The 6,000-nt window shown below is 37.6% G+C and overlaps 1 protein-coding gene across 1 annotated transcript in view; it reads right to left on the reverse strand.

Moving 5' to 3' along the window:
- The window catches only part of LOC111050990 (multidrug resistance-associated protein 5), a 73,326-nt gene extending 68,440 nt beyond the window's left edge, over positions 1-4,886 (reverse strand). Inside the window, 1 exon segment of the mRNA XM_039428021.1 lies at positions 4,694-4,886. The gene's annotated coding sequence lies outside the window, so the exon portion shown is untranslated.
- Positions 4,887-6,000: the final 1,114 nt, after the last annotated feature.

The following is a 6,000-nucleotide window of genomic DNA, read 5'->3' on the forward strand; positions in this document are numbered from 1 at the left end:
AACGTTTATCTAACATCAAGGTTAAAAAACTAATATTTAATGAACATTGAGAACGACCTAAAAAGATGTTTATTAAATGTTTAAAAAACATTGTGTATTGTCAGGGTAATAATAATATCGAGTGACCTGGTTGGCTCAGGCCAGGTGTCAGAGTTTTCAGGTCGCAACTGATCAATTTCAGGGCCTCTGCCATGACGTAACGACTGCTGTTTAGGCAGCTGGGACCGACGGCTTAACGTATCTATCCGAAACACGAGAGTAGCCTGAAAAAACTAACTTGCCAGGGCTAGGATTCGAACCAAGCCCTGAAAGGATATTAGAGTCCTAAGATAGGGACCGAAGAAATCGCTTATTACATAAATTAAGCAAAATCTTCATAAATCATTGGTGTTCTATGTACGGAAGAATAACCTATTTACCTAAGGATATCAGGAGTTATTTTCCATGTTTAATATATTTAGTGAAATCAGGAGCAGCTGCAGAATCCAACATCTATAATAATACCTAACATGCCACCAAAATGATGGTTCCCCAAGCAAGTTGACAGGGATGTCAAATAACTCTTCACATGAGCTATAAAAATAATAATCTGTTAAGGAAATTATAAGGTGAACAGAATTTGGGACTTTGGGTTTCCATGCCGCTGTGTGAAACATATTTTTGAATAGATCAATTTACTCGATAGAGAAGTATAGAGGAGGACCGTATCTTTGAGGTACGGCATCAAGTATCAAGTTACTACACACAACACAAAACATTTAAAGAGAATTGCAAAACCGTTGTCTTCAATCTTAGACTTCACTTTGCTTGGTCAACTAATATGTTAAATACTGGTAGTTCTGTGAACAGTAGACCTCACGCAGTATTCTCATCCACAAGTACCTGATTGAAACTATAGACCTTATGGAAATACAGCAATAGACTGGCTTCTCCACACATCTGTGTAATCACTTGTCAGCTGATTTATGATGAATAATTCTATAGTCTGATTTTTACTCTAATATTGGCGTATGAAGGAGGCTCCTTTTTCCTTTTATATTATCCTTGAAATGCAAAATTTCCAAAAACCTTGTATATACGTCGACGCGCAATTAAAAAAGGAACATACCTGTCAAATTTCATGAAAATCTATTGCCGCGTTTCGCTGTAAATGCGCAACATATAAACATTTAGGCGGGATGCACACCGGAGAAACGCATTTCGTGAAGCCCTCTTTCATGAAACTTGTTTCATGTAATCCGTTTCACTCGCGCATGCATACAAAAGAAACGTTCCCTGCTTAATCTTATCAGTCGATTGCGAGCAGCTTTCGTTTCACGTTTCCTGAAACTTTTTTTACGAAACGCGTTTCTCCGGTGTGCATCCCACCTAAGAGAAATTCCAAACCGTCGACAAGAATCTTAGACCACTTTCAATTAGACAAAAATATTCAGAGTGTTTCCAGATAGAACGGGGTTTCCTGCTGCTGTTGTAAAATTAAAAGCTAGGAAGCCTGTTACAAATTTTAAATTTGCCTATACTTGATTAACCTTCCGGCAGTCGCGTTGTTGTAAAAAGTGCAACAGTGTCAGATTTTTTGCTGCACAAAACTATTGAATGGGGTGGTGTTAGTGGGTACGCGACTAGGTGCTACCCCGACTACTTGTCCCCTTTTAAAACCGGTTTTTAGGGGACAAGTAGACGTGAGCCATACCCGTCTATTTGTCTCCTTTCTGAGGTGGTGACAACTAGTCGGGGGAACACCCTGTCGCGAGGTGTCAAGTTGTCGTTTACGGTCAAGACTAGTTGGCATCTCCGGTCCAGTAGGTGTCAAGTAGTCGGGGGGACAACTTGACGGCAATGGCATATTTTTACGAGGGTACAAGTAGTCGTCTACGGTCACGACAACCTATCCCCTCGACTACACTCCACAAGAAACCACCATTCCGGCTGGCTCTTCATTTGAAAGTTGGAAAATGAAGCCTAACTATCAAGTTCTATATGAAAAGGTATTAAGATTCCTAATTTTGATATAATAAGATATTTTCAACATCATGTCTTTGTGGTGAGGCTTTTCAACCATGGTGCAATCAAGAATAAGTATAGAAACAGACTGGATGTTGAAAGAGCCTCAAAATATTTGTCTAGCTTCATCTAATAGCTCATGACTGATAGCTTCATCTGCCATATCAATGATGGATGAAAATTTGACTGTCCTAGCATTAGGCTCAATTTACTCGTAAACGGTGCGTCTGACGGGAAAATATAGCTAAACAAAATGTGTTTAGAATTGTGTTCTACATCTGGTTCAGTCATCAAAGGGGCTTATTTATTTTTTTTCAACCAACTCAAAAAAATTGTCCTAAAATAGCAAAGACGGCGAATATCTCCCGAACCGTGCGTTTGACGGGAAAATGTTACTGAATCAAAAGTACTTAGAATTCAATTCTACATCACAACCAGTAAAAATTGTTTGATCCCTCCTCCCTACGCCATAAGTTGTGCCAACTGGTGCTCTGTAGGTGACAAGTAGACACCAGCATGCTAGGTGTCATGTAGACGTGAGCCATCCCCGTCTACTTGTCTCCTTTCTAAGGAGGTGACAACTAGTCGGGGGGGGGGGGGGAAACACCCTGTCGCGAGGTGTCAAGTTGTCGTTTACGGTCATGACTAGTTGGCACCTTTGGTCCAGTAGGTGTCAAGTAGTCGGGGGGACAACTTGACGGCAATGGTATATTTTTACGAGGGTACAAGTAGTCGCCTATGGCCAAAATGACCAGGTGTCAAGTAGTCGGGGGGACAACTTGACGGCAATGGCATATTTTTACGAGGGTACAAGTAGTCGCCTATGGCCAAAATGACCAGGTGTCAAGTAGTCGGGGGGACAACTTGACGGCAATGGTATATTTTTACGAGGGTACAAGTAGTCGCCTATGGCCAAAATGACCAGGTGTCAAGTAGTCGGGGTGACAACTAGACGGCTACCCGTGTCAGGTGTCAGTGAATGACGAGTCACCTATGCATTCCAAAACTTTCCCCCCATCACTCCACTGAGTTGCAGTATCAACCGAGCAATGGTTCAGTCTTTAGGTGCCATTTAGTCGCGACAGTGCATAAGATGGGGAAAGACTGTATACGGGGACTGTAAACGAACAAATAACACAGAATTTATGGCTTTGCCTGATGTACCTTATTGAGCTATAAAATGGTAATCATACAAATGTTCAGATAAATATACATAGTTTATTAGGAAAAAATATCATTAAGTTATAAGTTTTGAATAAAACTTTATAACCTTTGGAAAATTGTCGTGAATTTTTCGGTGATGAAAAACCGCAAAACTTTGAGTCTGTTTATGAGAATACTAAAACAATATAAGACGTCCCACACACTTTAAACTAACCACTTTTATAGATTAATGAACACAGTTTATTAAGAAGAAATATTAAAAAGTTCTATAAAATGGCTGAAAATATTTTTTTTCTTGGCGCTAATATTGCCGTAGTGGGCTTTGAAAGTCCGCACAACATTGAGTGTATTAAAAAAATCAGGATTTTAGAACTAAAATTATAGAAATCATAATAATTATATAAGTCCTATAGGCCTACCTACAAATAATTCTATAGCTTATATTTAATTTGAAACTTATAGATAGCAGTCAAGGTTTGGTAGCGTTTACAAAAAAATCTTTAAAAAATATACAATAAGATATAGCCTACAACTGAAACTCTTTATTACATACCAGGCTGTCACACAAAAAAATTAGATGCCAGGGACTAAATCTTTATATCTTTGGACCGAGGAGTTTGGACAAGAAAAAAAGATTAAAAAAATGATCCGACTTATTTTTTATTTTTTTATATCTTTGGACCGAGGAGTCTGGACAAGAAAATAAGATTAAAAAAATGATCCGACTTATTTTTTTTTAAGAAACCATTTTGACATTGAATTATTGTTTTATATGTCAAAATGATCACAAAATACTGGAGAATAAGTGGGTATTTTCTATTTCATAATAGCTTTACTAGATTTCAGGGAAATCAGTATAATAACAATTTTTTAAATTTGACCATAGTCACCCCGCCTGACGGTACCGAAGGTTAAAAAAAATTATCAATTTGATAATGTCACTTGAATTATTCCTGGAAACTCTAATATTACGGTCAAAATATTAAGAACATTTTGAAAATTCAGTCTTATCATCTTGCATCCTACGGTAGGCCTAATTCAGGCCTATAGTGAGGTCCACGTTATAATGACAGTGGATAGAGATTAAAGAAAAGCTTTGCCTAATATCTGCCTGAATTAATTATATTTCTACATCGTTAAAAACATATTTGGCTTCGGTGTGGAGCTAGAAAAGGTTAGTACTACCTGCTTTGTCGAACGATAGACAAGGATAGCAACATCAAAGTTTATCAAATACTGTCATTATAACGTGGACCTCAGTATAGTAACAATTTATCTTTATCTTTCATTATCCATTTTTTCATCATTATAAGGCCAGAATTCATTTACCACCTTTTAACAAGAAAGTGAATAACTAGAAATTAAAGATAGTAAACTTTACAAAGATCCTCAAAGTGAAAAAGATTTAAATCTAACAGAAGTAGCTGGGCCTACATAACCTACCAATTTACGCAAAACTTAACCTGAACATTATAAGTTATTCGATGGAAAATAATATTGATAACTGGAGACAAAATATACCTACGTGAATAAATCCACTGAAATCAATGTACTTGGTTATCTGTACAGATATAATCACAGTAAAAATAGTCTCATAATTTCTTTGTTTTATAATGTCAGCAAATTATTTTTCTTCTCCAGTCTCTACTAAACTGACACTTGACAACAGAAGGACGACAGAAGTATACTGTGACTTGACCACAGAATAGGTACAGAATGGAAACTTGTAATCTAACCAATGCTTTTTACATGACGCAAATACTGGACACGTCACGTGACCTTGGGAAGTTCTAATCCTGGCCTTCTGATTGGCTCGTGGCAGTGAATGAGATCAATTGATCCGGATCATTAAAGTGATCCGTACCTACCATCAATGCTATAGTGAGGTCCACATTATAATGGCAGTGTATGATTGACAATACTGTTTCTGTCCTTTTCTATCATACAACAAAACAGATAGCACTATCTCTCTCTCGCTTTGCAATGTTGTCTATTTGCCAGAATATATTTTTATATTTACTTTTGACAGTGTCTGTACAAAACTGAACAAAAAATTCTCAGCCGCCATTTTTTTTCTTCATTCTATCAAAATACTTAAGTACACAAGTCGTATAATTGATTCAAAATGTATTTTTCTTCTTCTTCTTTGGATTTAGGCCCAGTGCGGGTCACAGTCTCTCTCAACTTTTGCCTCCAAGCATCCCTGTCCAATGTTGGACAGTCCCTGAGGAATGTTGCGCTGCTGAGATGATTAGATTTCTTGGTGTTGACCTGCAAGGAAATGTTGAGTGGGATAGCCACATAAAAGCATTGGATGTAAAATTGTCCTGTGCTATTTTTGCCTTGAAAACAATAGTTAGAGTGGCAAATAGAAAAACAGCACTAACTGTCTATCATGGCTATTTCATGTCTCACATCAGATACAGTATCTTATTCTGGGGCAGCAACCAGACAAACCTTCAGAATATGTTCCATAAGCGAAAGAAAGTAATCAGGGTTATTGAGGGTGCCGAATCTAGGGTTTCATGTAGGCCAATTTTCAAAAAAACTCAAATTATTAACAATTCCAGCCCTTTATTTTTTGGATATTGCATCTTTTGTTTACAGTAATAAGTAGAAATTCATGGAGGATAACATTTCACACAGATACCCCACAAGACATAAAATGTTTAACCTCCAGTACCCCACTCAGAGACTTTCGCTCTTGGAGGGGGGACCACATTATGCTGGGCTCAGAATTTTTAACTGTTTGACGGACGAACTTAAGAGTGTTGACAGTCATGGTACATTTTATACAGCTCTCAAAGATATACTGACTGAATGCTGCCCGTA

The sequence above is a fragment of the Nilaparvata lugens genome, chromosome 1 (genome assembly GCF_014356525.2).
Source record: "Nilaparvata lugens isolate BPH chromosome 1, ASM1435652v1, whole genome shotgun sequence".
In the NCBI taxonomy this organism is placed as follows: Eukaryota; Metazoa; Arthropoda; class Insecta; order Hemiptera; family Delphacidae; genus Nilaparvata; species Nilaparvata lugens.